Genomic DNA, 19,076 nt, shown 5'->3' on the forward strand with positions numbered 1-19,076 from the left:
GTCACTTGACCCCCATTGCCCACCCTTACCAGTCTTCCACCTATGAGACAATACACCGAAGTACAAAGGTTAAAAAAAAAAAGCTATAAGACTAATCTATGATCCTCTATTAATGGGCAAGATTTTTACCCTTGCTGCAGTTGACACATTTTGGATATGGAATTGTGCCAGTTAAGTCAGCCATCCAGTCAATCACCTTTAAAACTCTTATAGAACATAATGGTTTTCTATACATAACATGGCCTTCTATTAGTGTATCTAGTATAATGTAATGAAGGTCTGAGGTTAGTATCATTGTCAATATGGCATTTCCTGGGTTTTTCCATCTTGCTTACCATCATTTTCAGGCAAGTGGTCTTTTTGAGTGCTGGAATAGATTTAAAAAACAATAGCATTGTCTTTGTACCCTGATTATTAAGGTTGAGAATTCCACTTCCTAGAGCAGTGATGCAAACCTTTTACAGACCAAGGGCCCAAACTGTAACCCTCACCCCACATGTGAGCCCCACCCCCTTACTTCAGACAGGAGAGGGAGGAAGCACTCCCACTAGGCTTCTGGGCAGAGGGACATATGAAAAAATATCCCTAGGGAGGGGGCAGCTGGGAAGCTCAGTGGATTGAGAACCAGGCCTAGAGACGGGAGGTCCTAGTGACATGGGCATTGTGCAGAGATGGCAGGGACCCTGTACCCCTTAACACAGGCTGTGAACAGGGAAACTCCCTTCCCACTTCCTGCCCTGGTGACTCCCTAGGCAAAGACCATTGTCCTTGGAATTCCTTTAAGTTGAGATAGATAAAGAAATACACCTCCTGGATAACATATCTCAGACATCCATACCAACACCCCCCCACCCCCACCCCACTGAATACTTGAGTGTTTACCACTCGTGAATCACATCCTCATCGTGAGACAGCATCACATTCCCACAATTGTAAAAGTATATAATCCCCAGGATTCCCATGGCTGTTCCACTCATGCTGTCTTGCTGGCCATTAATCCTATCTTACTAATAAATCTTTCTTTTTACTTTTAAGCTAAGTATGGAGTCCTCTCATTCTTGAGAATGGTTTCCTTCCTGAACCCAGGGGTTCACCATTTGCATCCCTATAACACTAGGTTCAAATATGACCTCAGACTTCCCAGCTTTGTGACCCTGGGCAAGTCACTTGACCCCCATTGCCTACCCTTACCACTCTTCTGCCTTGGAGCCAATACACAGTATTGACTCCAAGATGGAAGGTAAGGGTTTAATTAAAATATATATAAATATATATATATATATATTTTATATATATATATAGCCTTAGGCATGATGGAGAAGGGGAACAGAGCAGTCCCCTCTGGCATTAGTGGCATAGGCTTCTCCAACAGGGTCCTAGAGGTTGTGTCTTTGATAGAGAAACATTACCCCAAGAAAGGGAAGACTTTGTAATACATCAGTTTCTTAAATCTAGCCTTCAAGAAGAGTCATTTGAAAAAGATGAACTACTTTTAGAAATAATCCCAGTTAACCCTAATTTATTCTATTTCCTTTGTGGAATTTTCTGGACCTTTAAGCACTTTATCTTGTCAAAGATTTCTATACAACCCAATTCAGTTCCCACTTAAATAGCAGTAGCAGACTTTCCATTCCCTGGAGCTAATTTACACATCTTCCTAGAAAGAGTTTGGGAGACCAGTGAGTGGAAGGTGCTTTGCTTCTGAATGATAATGGGTGAAATTGTCTTTTTATAATCATGGTGAACAAGGAGTCACCAGAGAGTTTGGATGAATTCCTGTTCACCATGATTATTTTACATTAGTGGAACTTTTACAGAGGAACAGGTTACAACCAAAAAATGACAATATCATCTTAAATTTTTTTTTTACAAATAACAGGTATATTTGACAATTATTGATTCATAACATAGTTTGAGATCTGGCACTGGTAGGCCCCCTTCCCAATTAAAAATATATTTCACTTGAGCTTCTTTATTATTTGTTCTTCCAGAATATTTTTCCCCTAGTTATATAAAGTAGTATGTTGGTATTGTGATTATTATGACACTGAAGAAGTAAATTAATTAGGTAGCATTACTTATTTATTATGTTGGCATAGCTAAAAGACAAGTATATCTCTCCAATTATTTATCATTATTTCTGTAAAATATGTTCTAAGTTTTATTCATATTACTCTTGTGTGTGCTCTAAAAGGTAGATCCCTAAATATTTTATACATTCTGTAGTTATTTTGAATAGAATTTCTTTTTCTCTCTGCAAGGTTTTATTGGTAATATAGACAATTCTGGTTACCTTAGTAGAACTGTTATGGGGGTGCAATGGTGAACCCCTGGGTTCACGAAGGAAACCTTTCTCAAGAATGAGAGGACTCCAAACATAGCTTAAAAGCAAAAAGAAAGATTTATTAGTAAGATAGGATCAATGGCCAGCAAGACATCATGAGGGGAACAACCATGGGAGGCTGCTCCCCGAGTGCCCCAGTTCTGGCCTTTTTGTATTCTCTTCAGTAGTGTGTACTTGACTCCTAGAACTTAGGCATTCAATGGGGTGAGGGGTCTGTCTGAGAGCCTCAGGGCTTAGATTGTATCTCTTTGTCTACCTCAACTCAAAGGAAGTCCAAGGATAATGGTCTTTGCCTCAGGTGTCACAAGGGCAAGAAAGGGGGAAGGGAATTCCCTTGTTCACAGCCCTCCTGAGTTAAGGGGTGCAGGGTCCCTGCCATCTCTGCACAATGCCCACGTCAGGAACATTTCATAGACTTCCTCACACCTTGGAGAGCTCAGCAGAGCCCTGTCCACTCCTAGGCATTACACCCCTGTAGCCCTGCAATTTTTAGTCTTTGGAGTCCCCCCAGAGCCAAAGCAACTTTTGTACCTGGAGTCAAGAACCCCTGGCTCTCGGCTTTACCAGTGTTACTGTCATTGTCCATGCTAGAACCAGGGCCAGAGGCAGAGCCAGTCAACTGGGGTCCTGCTGCCCAATTCAAGGAGAGTTGAATTTTTGTAATGTGAAAGAAGTGTCTGGATACAGAAAGGCAGATTATTTTGTGGGTTTCTTTTATGTTCTGCTACTTATCAAGTTATTATTTTAATTAATTTTAGTTGAATTTCCAGGATTCCCTAAGGAAACCATCATATCATCTACAGAAAAATAATTTTCCTTATACTTATACTTATAGGCTTATTTCTTTTATTTTTCTTATGTTATTATATGTGGCACTTCTAATACAATGGAGGTGACAGTGCTGTATATACGCATGATGATATAGAAAAGACTATTATGATGTCATGAATGAAAATGATAAAAGACTGAAGGAACATATTTTGAGCTTGTTGGATTTATTAATAAGGTATACAGTTGCATAACAAATCAGTTCCTAAGCCCCTCCCTCAGTAGGCGCAAGAACACTGTATGGTAGTCATCAAAGCTTTCTTATAGCCCATAATGAGGAATAAATCAAGCTACATAATCTTGAGCAACAATAGAATTTCTTCTTTCTGATAGGCCAAAATCTGAAAAAAACAAAGGGTATACTCAAAAGTTATACAGAATGTTTTGTGTTGTTTCCTGGACTATTGTCCCAGAATCGGGATTGTATTCCTCACATTGTTCCAGAATACGTTCCCAGAAATCATATGAACTAAGCCTTTACAAGAATACAGAATATTAAATCACAAAACAAGTGTTGTTCACAAAATGGAGTTGATTTTCGTTCTTTCAATAGATAAAGAGTAACTTTTCTTATAGAAAAGTATTTTTAATCATATTAAGGAAATGTCCATTTATTTGTATGCTATTAGTGTTTTTTAAACATAAATTGGTATTATATTTCATCCAAAGCTTTTTCTGCATCGATCGATATAATTATCTGTTCTTATTGTTGTGTTATTAAAATGGTCTGTTATAGGCTATTATATTTATATATTTTTTATATTATATATGTGATACATAATATGTGATATATTTTTCTCAATATTGAACTAACCCAATCTGGTTCTATTGTATTTCTTTGCTAATATCTTATTCTATATTTTTGTAACAATATTCAGTGGATATCAAGGCTTCATTTGTTTGTTTATTTATTTCACTCTTGTCTGGACTGATATTTAGAGTTTTCATTGCAAAGATACTGGAGTGACTTGCCATTTCCTTCTCTAGCTCATTTTTCAGATGAGGAAACTGAGGTAAACAAGGTTAAATGATTTGCCCAGCATCACATAGCTAGTAAGTACCTGAGGCCAAATTTGAATTCAAGGAAGATGATTCTTCTTGATTTTGGGCACAGCACTATACCCACTCTGCCAGCTGTCTGCCTTACTTTTTGGCTATTGCTTCTGTGTGGAGATCTCTTTATCATCTCTGATAATCTGATGACAGTTTAGTTGATAAGGAAATAAGGACAGGACAAGGGAAATGTCTTTTACTTCATGCTTCCAGCTCTGGCTCCAGGAGCATGGAGTTTATTATATATATTTCAAGACTCATTTCACACAAAAGAACCGCCCCCCCCAAACTTTGCAGATGTGCATAAGTTACAAATTATGTCACATCAAAACACAAAACATTGGCTTCAGAATAGACCAAGGCCAAGGCTGAATTTTGACTAGGTTCTTATCAGAAAGCCAAGTTGGGGAGTATCTTGGCCTTAGCTATAACAGGCAGCAGCATTCCTTGCTGTGTTAACAGTGTTAACCCTTTAAATTCAGGTTTGATAGGAACTTAAAGCTTTTCAGTAAGGCCATAATACTTTTCAAGAAGAAATCACAAGGATCACAAAAGGGGTCAAAAGAGGAGTCTCAGATTTTTATCTATTCTCTTATTGGCTTCCCACACTTCTGCTGCCTATTATCCACACTGACTCCAGCACATTCCTGTTATTCCTACTAGGTCTCTTTGTGGCTTCCTCTGATTAGTGCCCATACTTTGTACCAGCTCTACACTATGCCATCCTACCTTGTAACCCGGGATGGCAAAGGATTGTCAAGACAAAACAAGAAGCCAGGATCCCAAGAAAGGTATTAGGCAAAGAAAGAGGCCTTACCTACAATACTATTCATAAAAGTGTTCGAGGTAGAGCTAGGGAACAGGATTCTAGAGAATGAAGAAATGTGGGTATTATAGATAAATTCAAAGCAGGAGGTTAAGACCAGAATAAGTAGCAGTCACAGTACCCATCAATCAAGAGGGCACAGAGACAGAAGAAATCTGTCTCTTCCAGTCAGCAAGCAGGTAAACATTCAAACAACTAGTAATCAGGAATTTAGATTCACTGGTACCATTTTCCATTACATAAATAGATGATAAATCTTGTTTTGGGGACATGTATTTTTAACTTAGTGCTCTTTACTACTCAATACAATAAAAAGAGTGAGATGTGTTATTTTTATAAATAACTTTTGATTGCTGTAAGTTGATAATTTGATTAATATTAAGTAATTTAAAGCTAGATATAAATGTTATATAGTTATTTCTCCATAAATATTTACTTTAACAATCTGTTGGTATTAGACAATAACATATTAGTTGGGGGCAGCTGGGCAACTCAGTGGATTGAGAGCCAGGCCTAGGGATGGGAGGTCCTAGGTTCAAATCTGGCCTCAGACACTTCCTAGCTGTGTGACCTTGGGCAAGTCACTTAATCCCTATTGCCCAGCCCTTACCACTCTTTTGCCTTAGAACCAATACACACAGTAGTGATTCTAAGACAGAAGATAAGGATTTTAAAAATAAACAAACATATTAGTCAATCTAAACCAGAGGCATTTTTGAAGCTCTCAACTGAAAATGTCACATGTATATAATTTAAAAATGCTAGTATAGTTTTTAAGTGCTAATCATAATTAGTAGACTCTTGTCTGGTTCTTTTATTACAAAAATGGAATCCAAGAGAAGCCAAGAAAATCTATAATAATAAAAAATAATTTGACAGTGAATATCATATAGCTTAAATATCAAATCTGACTGAATTAAAAATTATTATTCTCAGTAGGAAATGGACTGGCAGATATAAAAGATATAACCAGATATAAAAGAATGAATTGGCTTTAGAATCTGAATTGTACTTTCATGTCTAGAGAGGTATGTGAAAGGTTCATAGGATGACAGGAAAACAGATTTAGTGCTAGAAGAAACTGCAGATGTAATTTACTCTGATCCCTTCATTTTATAGATGAGGAAGCTAAGGGTCCAGAAAAGTTAAATGATTTGCTCCAAATCACATAGATAGTAAATAGAAAAGTTAAGCAGGTCTGATGACTCAAATATAGTGGTTGGTCTCTCCAGATCCCTTTTGTCAAACCTATGGCATGTCTGAAGACATTTCTCACATGACTTGCTCCTCTTCCCAGCAGCCTAATGGAAAAGCTTCCTCCCTCCCCTGTCTGAGGTAAGGTGGAGGGATCACATGCATCATGATGGTTGCAGTTTGGGCATTTGGTCTCTAAAAGGTTTGCCATCACTGCAACTTGGGGGCCATAAACTTGTTTTTCTTTTAATATTATGACAATTCTATTTCTATTTAGGTAGTTTCCTTTGTCCTTTATTTTTATTTTATCAATTTAAAAATATGCTGACAATGGCTTCCCCAGACTGCTAAAGAGGTTGGAGACAAAAAAGATCAGGACCCCTCACTGTAAATCAATGTAGACCTTTGCTTTTACATATACATACATACATATTATATATATCCTAAGTGCTATTATTTTGTATCCTTTAAGATCATTAATTGTAGAAAACTTTTATAATCTTCAAAGAAGCAAAACCCTATTAATACCCTAGTGACTGGATATAAGAATAAAAACTCATATCCACATCTAACTACATTAAATTAAGTATTTGATCTTCCCAAAAGCACAATCTCCAAGAATAATGCTGGTTTAAATGACATTGCCATTGTTCAAAGCATTCTTAGGTAGAAAATGAGCCATTAAACTAATTATATAATGCAACTGGGTAACCCAGTGCTGGACCTGAAATCAGAAAGATGCATCTTCCTGAGTTTAAATCTAGCCTCAGACTAGCTATGTAACACTGGGCAAATCACTTAACCCTTTTTGCCTCAATTTCTTCATCTGAAAAATGAGATTGTAGCTTAAGGTGTCACTATCCTGATCTTAAGGATTCTTGTAGTAATACAGAAGTATGCAGATATAGTAATACAGAAAATAGAAAAAATACAATAACAATTGACATTAATTAAAGTCAGACTTCTTTGTATTTTAGTAGCTTATCCTCAACATCAACTAAACTCTATTTTAGATATCACATGTCTCATGTGGTTATCTGAGTTCCAAAAAGTATCATTTCTCTAACAGTCAGGGATGGATCTCTCATTAGTCGATTTGCTTCTTTGTCTCCATGTTGCTTGTAGAGATACTTTAGATCGGTGATGGGCAAACTTTTTATTTATTTATTTAGAAAAATTTTCCATGGTTACATGATTCACATTCTTACTTTCTCTTTCATCCCCCCACTTCAAACTCCCCACCACCACCACCATAGCCGATGTGCAGTTCCACTGGTTTTAACGGGTGTCATCTATCAAGACCTATTTCCATATTATTGGTAGTCGCATTGGTGTGGTTGTTTCAAGACTACATCCCCAATCATGTCCAAATCAACCCATGTGTTCAAGCAGTTGTTTTTCTTCTGTGTTTCCACTCCTGTAGTTCTTCCTCTGAATGTGGGTAGCATTCTTTTTCATAAATCCCTCAGAATTGTCTGGGTCATTGCATTGCTGCTAGTACAGAAGTCCATTGCATTTGGTTTTACCACAGTGTATCAGTCTCTGTGTACAACGTTCTTCTGGCTCTGCTCCTTTCACTCTGCATCAATTCCTGAAGGTCATTCCAGTTTACATGGAATTCCTCCAGTTTATTATTCCTTTGAGCATAGTAGTATTCCATCACCAGCAGGTACCACAATTTGTTCAGCCATTCCCCAATTGAAGGGCATACCCTCATTTTCTAGTTTTTTACCACCACGAAAAGCGAGGCTATAAATATTTTTGTACAAGTCTTTTTTATCTATGATGTCTTTGGGGTTCAAGATGGGCAAACTTTTTAAAGAGGGGGCCAAAGGAAAGGAAATGCTAATCTATCAGTCTGTTTTTAAGGCAACTCTTTCAAAATTTCATTGTATTGTATCCTACTCAGTGTATTAGTCAGATTAGGAATAATGTCACCTGGCTGGATAGAATATTTCAGGGGGCTGCATCTGGCCCATGGCCATAGTTTGCCCATCACTGCTTTAGATGTTCTTGATAAAATCTTTTACAGAGCAGATCTCAATACAGAATAGTTGAACACATACGTTACAACATTCTTATAGATAGATCTCCACCCTATGTTCAGTGATTACACAAATGAATTAACTTGTGAATAATGAGAAAGTAATAGAAGTCATCCAAAAGATGGAGGGAAACCCTGTCTTGTTTCACAGCAGGTTAGTGGAAGCTATGGAGAAATTTACCATCTTAAATCCTTAGTTTCAGGAGGGAGGCACTCTCCTCAATATTCATTTCATTAGTCAATCAACTCTTGATTAGAAGGAAGCTGCAGAAATTAGAATTTAGCCCCCCAAACACCGACCTCCAAACCACTTGATGCTACCTTTAAGGTATTTAACCACAGGGACCTGGAACAGGATGAGGAAAAGGACTGTTAGGTTTGTGCCCTTTGCAAGGAATATACACTATTTATTGTAGCTACCATGTCCAATCAAGACCCTCCCCCCCCCTTCCCAATAAGACAAAATGGGGTTGCTCCAGAGTTTGGAATCAGCACCCTGCTCCTAGAGTCAAGGGTCAGCAACCTGCTTTTTTTGTGGGAAAGAGCCATTGGTCTCATGGGTACCCTGAGAACTGTGACAAACAGGGTTTTCCACCAGGCCCTTGTCCCTTCTGTGGGGAGAAGTGGAATAGAAAAAGCAAATGTCCTAGGAACTATACAGTGTTTCAACTTCCAGCATTCAGGTCCTATGACTCATAGTGACAAAGTCCACAAATGGCCAGGCCCCCACTCTTTCCATCATGAGGGTGACTGGATGTGGCAGGTAAGAGCATAAATTTCCTCATGAGATGAGGGCCACTTACTCTGTCTTTCCCCAATTCTCTGGTCCCACAAAACCTTCTCAGCATGAAGGCTACTTAGAGACTTTGCCTCTACTCTGTAGATTTGGGATCACATGCTTAATTTCTCATCTGGATTTTCTAAATTGTGTCTATCTCAAAATTAGTCATCTTAATTCTTAATTGTCCTAAACTTGGAAAATTTCTGAATATGATATCAGAATTCAGTATATACTGTGTGTATTGTTGTTATCTAGCCAGCTAATATTGTAATATAGAATTATTAACATTGCCATGTTTGCTTGGGGCAACCTGTCAGTTGCCCTGGTTGGAATGTTGACCATGGCATGAGCCACAGGGCAAGCACCAACTGCCAGTTGGGCCAAAGGTATATAAAGCCCTGGAGATCCAGGGCTGGGTTCTGTTCTTTCCTGACTTCTACCCTCACTTCTCACTTACTCCATACCCCCCTGGGACCTGGGTGGTGGGAGCAGGAAAGTGGATAGTTGTTAGGCCTAGAATAGGGTTAAACCAATTCTGCAGAACAACTTATCAATACTATCAGCACTAATGGCAAACCTTTAGTCAAAAATTAACGTTATTATCTGGAGACCACATCACTCTGACCCAGGGCTGTCTGCCCTGGGTCAGCAGAAGAGCATCCAGACAAGACCTAATAGCATCTTGAATCAAATAAATCTTTCACCCTTAGTTCTCAGTACTTCCTAACCCTCTTTCCACTACCTTATCTCCTATACTCCTGTTGTCAATAAACTCCTTAGCCTTAACCTGAGAAGTTTGTGCTTATTGCCTACCATCTAAGGCCAAGCAGGTACAGCCTATAGAAAAGGTTCTGATCAGTTTTAGCAGGAATAAACTCCATTGCTGTAGGACAGGAAGTCCAATATTCACTTCCTGTCAAATGACTACATACACTAATAGGAGGCAACTTCCTCATCAGGAAAGGGGCTGGAGATTAGACATCTTAAAGAAGCTTGGTGTCGAGGAGTGAGAGTTTCACTTAGCACTCTGTTAACCTGGGCTGGATCCTTGTTACATTTATAATCAGTTTCAAGTGCAACCCTGGTACAGCCCATACCATCCTCTCTACAGCTAGCACCTTCCTCTTTCTAGTGTTATTACTAGCTTAAGGCCCTTTGTTTTACTCATTACAATTGGTGAGCACAGTCTAGGCAAGAGTCTACAGGAATCAATACTTTTACAATGTCTGTAGCTAGAATGGCCTTTATTGTTTGTAGCTTCTCCCTGCTTGTCTGGACGGTGATGCAGGGAGCTATTGACTTTTGGTTTTATAAGGTCCCGCAATTCATTCTAAAAATGTTACAACTTTATGACTATTACAGATGGTGTGCTGTGACTTTGGCTGAATTTATTTGTTTTATTCCTACTTCCATTGCAATTATTTTTGCTATATTCCAAAGTTTCAAGGCTATTAAAAAAGTGTGTTCCCATCTTTGGCTGCTTTTCCAATTAAATCCGTCTGGTGCTACATCAAATACCAATGACTCAATATTCCAGGACGTTCTCGAACAGATGAAGTTTTTGGTCCAAGTTGTGAAGCAAATAAGAGAAGGTGTTGTTATTAAAAATGATGAAGGCAGATATTAAAAGGGTGAATAGTATTTTAATAAAAGCCATGCTGATAGAGATAAAATCATTAGACCACAAGCCTGTAAGTATTCAAACTCCCACCTCAGCCATTTTACCTTTCGTACCTTCGCACTCAGGTAGCTAAAAGAGAAAGTTCAAAGTCCCTTCAGGAGTCTTATCTCCTCTCTTACATCATCACACTTCCTGTCTGCCATGAGGAATCATGGGAAATGTAGTTTTAAGGACCCCCACAGGTCCACAGAAGTTTGTCAAACACTATATTGATACATATATTGAGGCTCAATCCTTCCAAATAGAACCCCAGGTGATTTTAATTAACAAAGGAAAAGACCTAGATGACCATACAATTCTCCAATTGGAGATAATTGAATCTAAACATATGAGGACAGTTGCAAAAGCTAATGACAAGGCAACAGTAATTCATAGGGCTACTCAAGATAAAGCTACAGGAACTGAAACCACCGCATCTGTCCTCCCAATAGTCAATAGGACAATTTTACAGCCGGTGGAGGGCATTGTACATGTTAAATATATAAGGCTTTCACACTCAATGACCTAGAGGTTCTCCATAGGCATTTTCCAAAATTCTATATTTCACCATTCAAGTTGATCAAGGAAATGAAAAGGGTGTTTACATTACTTAATCCCAGTTTTGATGATGTTGAATTTCTTCTGGGGAAATTTTATTCACCTTCAGAAAATGAAAAATTTCTAAATGAAACAAGGACAAATCCAAATTTGACTGCCTGGCCTTGGTTCACCAAGACCTAGAATTAATATCCCATGCAAATATGCGGTATCTGGTCCAATGTAGAATGGACTTACTGGAAGCAATGCAGCTACATGCTAAGCATCCCAATTCATGGTTAAAATTTAAAAAGCTCAGACAGGAGGAAGAAGAACATCCCAGTAACTTCCTGGATAAGGTCATTGAGTCACCTGAGACAGTCCTAGGATTAAGAGACATCCAAGCCCCTGAGACATTAGATCACATTAGGAGACAGTTCATGAAAGGTGCTTCACTGCCTATACAATCATATTTCAGGCAGAGTTGTCACTAATGGAAAACTTTGTCTTTGGGGGAAATTCGACAACACACATCATACATACATTATTCAAAACAAAGAGATGTTAGAGTGGTTAGACAAAATGACTCTGAGAAGGATACTATTATAGCAGATCTTAAGAAACAGCTCAAACAGGCTAGAAAGGACAAAGAAATTGAGGAGATAAAGAACTTCGCTCTCCAGGCTAGCAGGAGGCATAGTAAATCCAGGCAATCTTCTGGCAATTACAATCCAAAAAAACTCTTCTTGGAGATGCTTCCTATGCCGAAAATTTGGTCACGTGGTCTGGCAATGTACATTTAGGCAACAAGTTGACTTTGGCAATGACAATAACTACTCAAGCCAAAGAGAGAGGAACACCAAGAAAACTTACTACAATTCCAGATGGTCCAACAAGTCTGGAAGAGTAGAGAGTGCAAAACACAATGAACCATATTGTACTCATGCCTGTAAAAAATTTAGCCAAACCCCATCATTAAATCAGATGGAGAGATATTTGGCAGAAGGTGCAATTCCCAAGAGCTTATGAACTGAGGCTTTTGTTTAAAAAATGACTGACTTAACCAGAAATGATGTGTGTGAATCAAATATAGGTCTAATGGATGTTTCTGAAAGAATGGGCATGGGAGAGTATATGTCTGTTGCAAGCTGCACAGAAAACAATGACATTTCTGGGGCAGAAACCAAGAATAGGTAGACATATTGCAAATGCACAAAGAGATTTATGGGACAGATGAGGATGACTATTAAAGGGGTCAGCTTACATATTCTACATCAATAGGATTGGATGTGAAGCAAAAGGGCTACATAAGAATATGTAATGGCTTTTCTCCATGAGCATTGCAATCTTGCTTGGAGTCATTGAACTCTCAAACTCCTACCTTTATTCCAAGTTTAAAACAATAGCATATCTTGGATAAAGAAGAAAGCAATAGGGATTTACAATGTATTCATGAAGAAATATCATTTGTAACCCTAAAGGAGTTATGTCTCAATGTACTACACCATTCATTTGCTAAATACATAAAAAACCAAGATGTGATTAGAGGGACAGCCACATGGAATGTTCAGAGAGGCTTGACTTTTGAAGAGAGGACACTGTGTTACTGAGTGAGAGCAGTAATACAGAGAATTCATTGGTTAGTTTTCTCAATCCCTTAGCTACTGAGTTTCAACCAGAGGCTGGGGAGAGAAAGAATCTTAATCTGTTATCTGATGTAACTAATGAATTCAGGAGTAACATCACTGAGACATGTTCAGTGGCTGAAGCCAACCAAGATCCACTTTCATTCCCTCTAACAGCAGGGCTGCATAGTGAACTCCAAATAGTCTTTGAGTTGGGAAATGAACCAGAAGTGTTGAAGGGAATACAAAATTTCTATCAAACATTCCCTGACACAACTTATAGGAAAATTTCTACAATTGAAAACTGTGAAGCTCAAAACAACAGAGAAGGAGTTAGGAGTAGTGATATTTCCACTGCTCCAGCCTTAAGTCAGTTTGCTTCTCAGAATTCCTAGGTTTCTCACACTGCTGTGGGGGAAAGAGAGCAACTGCTTTCTAGTCCAACATTCTACAATGACTCTCCCAGTCACAGAACTTCTGAACATGCTGCAGAAGTTTCTGTTTTAGCTGACAGAGACAGCACAAGACTTGAGGAAGTGCTTGTGCAAGACCATATGCAAGACTGGATCCAAAATGAATACATGCAATCTGCTGGGGATTCTCTATTACCCTTAGTCTCAGTTAAGTCCAGTAGCCACAAGGAACCCCTAGTTAGCCTGGAAATTGTGTGTTGGGGGGGGGTCATTTATGACACACTCCTGGACACTGGGGCTACAATTTCTGTTCTTCGTCAGGCTCCAGAAGGATGCAAATATCAGGGAATTTTGAGGGTGAGGGGTGCTTCGGAGCTGGCATAACGAGTCCCAAAGCTCAAGGCCAAAATGGTAAAACTCAGCCCTCTCACTGTCGAGCATACTTTTTTGTTAATGCCATTGTATCCTTCCAATCTAGTCCAGAGAGATCTTTTATGTAAATTAGCTGCTATCATCCAATGCCAACCAGATGGGCAGATCTTTCTTTATTTACCTAAGGGATCTCTGAAACATCATCCCATTTTGTTTTTAGGCCAACGCAGTGAGGAACCAACATACCATCAAAATGACAGTATTTATCAGGTTCCCGATGACATACCAGACTATGTATGGGCTAAAAATTCAAATGATGTGGGCAGAATCTTGTTTGCAGAGCCAGTGAGAATAGAAGTTAAGGAAGGATTACCACCACAAATTCCTCAGTTTAAGTTGAGCAAGGATGCTATCAAGAGAGTGAAACCCATCATAGAGTTTATTACAATAAGGAATTTTAAGATATGGCTTCTCACAGTATAATAGCCCTATCATGCCTGTGAAGAAAGCCAAATTAACTCCTGATGGGAAGACTCAATGGTGATTGGTACAAGAGAGCTGTTAATAATCATGTGAAGAAAACCTATGCCGTGGTTCCTAGTCCATCTCAGATCTTAACAGCCATGTCAAACACAGCTGCTTGGTTTACAGTCATAGATCTCTGTTCAGCCTATTTTTCTGTTCCTCTGCACAGAGACAGCCAACAGCTGTTCACCTTCTTGTGGCAAGGCAAATCCATTTTGTGGACCAGGCTTCCATGGGGATTCGCAGATTCAGCATCAGTCTTCTGCCAAGTCTTACAGAGAGACCTTGAATCGATAACTTTCCAAGATAGCAAGATGGTGCATTATGTTAATAATATCCTGTTAATGTCACCATCAGCTGACATCTGTCAAAGAGACAGTGTGAACTTGCTCAAAGAACTAGGCAAATGGAGACATAAGATGTCCAAACCCAAACTTCAGTGGGTAAAGACCCGAGTTGAGTATTTGGGGTTCATCTTAGAAAAGGGCACCAGGAGTATTTCCCAGAAGAGAACACAGGACATTCAGAAGTTGAGCTTGCCAAAGACCAAAAGGCAGCTCAGGGCAATCATAGGAATGATGAACTTCTGTAGAAACTGGATTCCAGATTAGGCTCTCATCGCTAAACCTCTCATAGAGCTAACTAGGAAGGAAGTTCCAGAGCTATTGAAATTGACCAAGGAGCATATCCATGCCATCAAAAAGCTCAAAGCACTAACTCTATCAGCTCTGGCCCTAGGTATCCCTAACCATGACAAACCATTCCTACTCTATGTCCATGAGGATAAAATTAGTCATCTTAATTCTTAATTGTGCTAAACTTGGAAAATTTCAGAAGATGATATCAGAATTCAGTATATGCTGTGTGTATTGTTATCTAGCCAGCTCCTATTTGAAAATTGTGACATTCTGAGGTTTGCAGTTTGAAAAACTCAAACCTTCCTACCCAAATAATCAACCTTCTGGTTAAATTCATTAATCTAGCACTAAGCAAGCTCTGTGATCAGCAGAGAGTGAAAAGTTTGTTCTGAGATCAGCAAGCAGCCAACAAGTAAGAAATAATTAAGAACTAAGATTTTTCAGTTAACAAGAAGTACTCGCAAGTTCCTTTACATATCTAGCATTAAAAAGGAGAAACTTTTGAAACTGTCAATTTAGGATGGAATATCTGAGTGAAGTTTATTTGGATTGTGAAGCAAGTAGGAACAGAAAGTTGTAATCAATTTTAAGCAAAGGATTTGATGGTAAAAGGTGTGAATCTTTTGCAACTAAGAGAAACCAACTAAACATTTTCCTCTTCTCTTAGGCTAAAAACAATTGGGAGTTGAAGCCATCATTAATCAAGGTAATGTTAGTGGAAATTTAACTCCCTCTAAAATTATTAACCCTTTTTCTGACTCAGTGAAAAGCACAGACAATGTATGAATTAGCAAGAATTCCAAGATAGTTTAAGCATTGTAGTGGTATGGGGGGAAAATCCTATCAGTTAGGTTCATTATTGAGTGGTGAGATTCAGAAGGACTGGAAAAATATGGGGAAGGAAAATTGGTAATCATTATCAAAGTCTAAGTAAACCTATAACAGGTCCTAGAATCAGGGCCTAATAAAGTGACTTATGTCCCACAAGCCTATAGGACAATTATAGAAATATACACTTACCCAATCAGCTGCCAGGACTACAAAAAATTGCCATACTTATGAAAGACAGAAAAGGAACTAGATTTTTGCAGTAAATAGGAAATATCATTCCCTGTTCTGATTTTACCTTCACTCTCAGGGATAGGGGAGCCAGAATTATAGCTAAGCAAAGGTACTTTGTCTGAAACTGGCATGGAGAAATCCTGCATCTGATGTTGTCAAACAGCTGCTTCATTGAATCCCAAAACAAGTCCTCTGTCTTAGCTCAGATTCTCATCAATCCCACCAGGATTGGTTGAACCTTGTGCTTCTTGCCACTGTGTAATGGCTCTTTGGTGATTCCTTTTCCTGGAATCAGACACAATCATTAATCAAAGTCCCATAATATTTACCAATCAATGGCAGGTTTCCATAGTCTAAAGCTTTGGGGTATGCATTAATATTAGGGTTAATGGATATTGTAAACTTATATTAGTGCAAAATAAAAGAAAACCATTAATATTGTTAATATGTGCTTCAAGTACAAAAAAGAGAAAAAATTCAAATACTCTATTTGCACATACAAGGAAAAACAATGATAAAATTAAAAAAAAATTTAAAAGTATGTAGTTCACAATCAGTGACACACTGTGTTTGTTCAAGGAGAGACACAATACAAAGGTTTCTCACCCAAAAATGAGTTTTATTTCCTTTTTAACTTGGCCATGATCCACAGTGTGAGTGCAATTGACTAAGAAAACAGCTTTATATAACAATAGTATAACAGACAATGCTTCATTCAAAGCATTCAAAGAAGTACATTCAAAGAAGTACCAAAATACCCCAAATCACAAGAGCAAACAAACCTGCTATCATTAGGATTCATGAGTCTCTACAGCCACTTGCTGTGTAACATTAAAATAAAAAACAAAAAACCTTTGAAGCTCATGGATACTTGTCACAAGTTCTCTAGATCTAGCCAAACTTTCAACTTTGAGATATTTTAAACAAAGTCTATTACTGCCATCATTCCAAAATGTGGCAAAAAACCAAAATATGGTTTTTCTGGGATAAGGAGCCCAGAAAAACACAAACCTCTGTATTGCTGATGAAGACCTTTGGGGTTTGTTGATGATGCCAGTACCATAACCAATAAAGTAATATAGGTCTCATGGCTCTCTTAGCACCAGGAGTGACCTGAGTTGAGTCCGACAGCCTAATCAATAGATTTTTAGGAGCTCATTATTCAGCACCCCCCTTATCATCCCAAGACATCTTTAATTAGTGATAGCTAGTTAAGAAGTGGTCTATCAACCTATTCACCCCTCCTAATACCCACAGGTGACCAGGTTATGTACACAGGAAAAGAAACTTTGACTCCTTCATTTACTAACTAAATTCTTCTTATAAGGAATACATTGCTTACATTACCAATGAGAAAGAAAATACAAAAAGCTATGTACTGGATGATATCTTTGATCCAGATCCCAGACACAGAAATATACAATAATTCTTTCTAATATATAGGAATTAAAACAGTATATGAAATGTAAATTTTCACAACTCCCCATCTGCTTCTTGGAGAAACTAGAGTTCAGTTTCTCCAGTGAAGCAACCCAAATATATATTACATGGAGAGCCCTAACTATGATGCTTGGGTATTTTATAACATAATGTAATGACAGATAGCCATTAAGGGGACACTCCCCTTCTGGCACAAGGGTCTTACTGATAAAATAATGGAGCATGGGAGAGACATGAAAGGGATAATTGATCCAACACCCCATCTCCCTCCCCTAATCCAGTCTCTTATGTCTAAGGACTCAAAGGTTCATGATGCAACAGTCTGATTTCTGAGATCATCTGCTATTGCTGTCATTTTATTTGGTCATCTGGAGTCATGTAGGTCAGAGCAGATCCTCTAGCACAGGGGTCGGCCACGTATGGCTCTCGAGCCATATCTGGCTCTTCTGAGTGCCAGATATGGCTCTTTCTGCAGGAGCCATAAAGTCAATTTTTTTTCAGGCGCTGTTACAGGAGCGTGCACTATTATAGGAGCGTGCACTGTGAGCATTGTATGGCTCTCATGAAATCACATTTTAAAAAATGTGGCATTTATGGCTCTCATGGCCAAAAAGGTTGCCGACCCCTGCTCTAGCAGATCTGTTTTCTCCTGGTCTAGGATCACTGATAACCCCTTTCCCTAAAATTGCTTGAAAAATAGATTTTACTACAATTTAATCAAGTCCCTAACTTATGAAAAAGAACACTAATTACATCCAGAGAAAGAACTGTGGGAGTAGAAACAAAGAAGAAAAAACATTTCCTTGATCACATGGTTCAATGGGGATATGATTGGAGATATAGACTCTAAATAATCACTCTATTGCAAATATTAACAATATGGAAATAGGTCTTGATCTTGATACATGTAAAACCCATTGTTGGCTGTGGGAGGGAGGAGTAAGGAGGGGAGAGAAAGAATACAAATCATGTAATCATGGAAAAATATTCTAAATTAATTAAATAAACAAATTTTAAAAATACAGTCCAATAAACAAATTTTAAAAATACAGTCCCTAAAATTTTGCATTGCAAATAATTAGGTCAGATGATGAAAGCTAACTCAAAGCTTAGGATTCTATTTTTTTTTAATATAAAGTATATCCAAATGTGAATCTCCGCATTAAAAAATTTACATTTCTTCTACTTTTTTACTCATTTCTGAACCAGATAAATGCTTTGGAAAACTGCCAATACACAAAGAAACAAATCCCAAGTTGTACAAATTTGTGACTAACCTAATTAATTAAAAGGATATCACCTGCTTTTCAAGACTTTTCTTGAGAGCTAAACCTTATTCAGAGATTTCTGAATGGCTCTACTCCATTCAGTGATTCAGAGCATACTTGCCACTTTTCAAGAACCTACTTTTCTTGAAAAGTTAAGTATGACACACAAACTTCAACATGGAACCCCAATTTAAAGCCCACAACTACATACAATTACTCAAGTAAACTTCTTCATCCATCTCTCTTATTCTCAGTCAACCAGGGACTCTTAATGCTAACATAAAAGACAAGCAATATAAAATGATACATTTAACATATACATCCAAAAGAATAATTATTACCCATAGTAGATCTCATCATCAGGAAGAGGGATAAAGTTCTCACTATCTTTCACTCTTCAGGAAAAGAATCACTCTGTGAGAGAAAAGTTCTCACATGGGTCCAGTGTTGGAGTGAAACTTTTCTG

Source organism: Gracilinanus agilis, chromosome 1 (genome assembly GCF_016433145.1).
Source record: "Gracilinanus agilis isolate LMUSP501 chromosome 1, AgileGrace, whole genome shotgun sequence".
NCBI lineage: Eukaryota > Metazoa > Chordata > Mammalia > Didelphimorphia > Didelphidae > Gracilinanus > Gracilinanus agilis.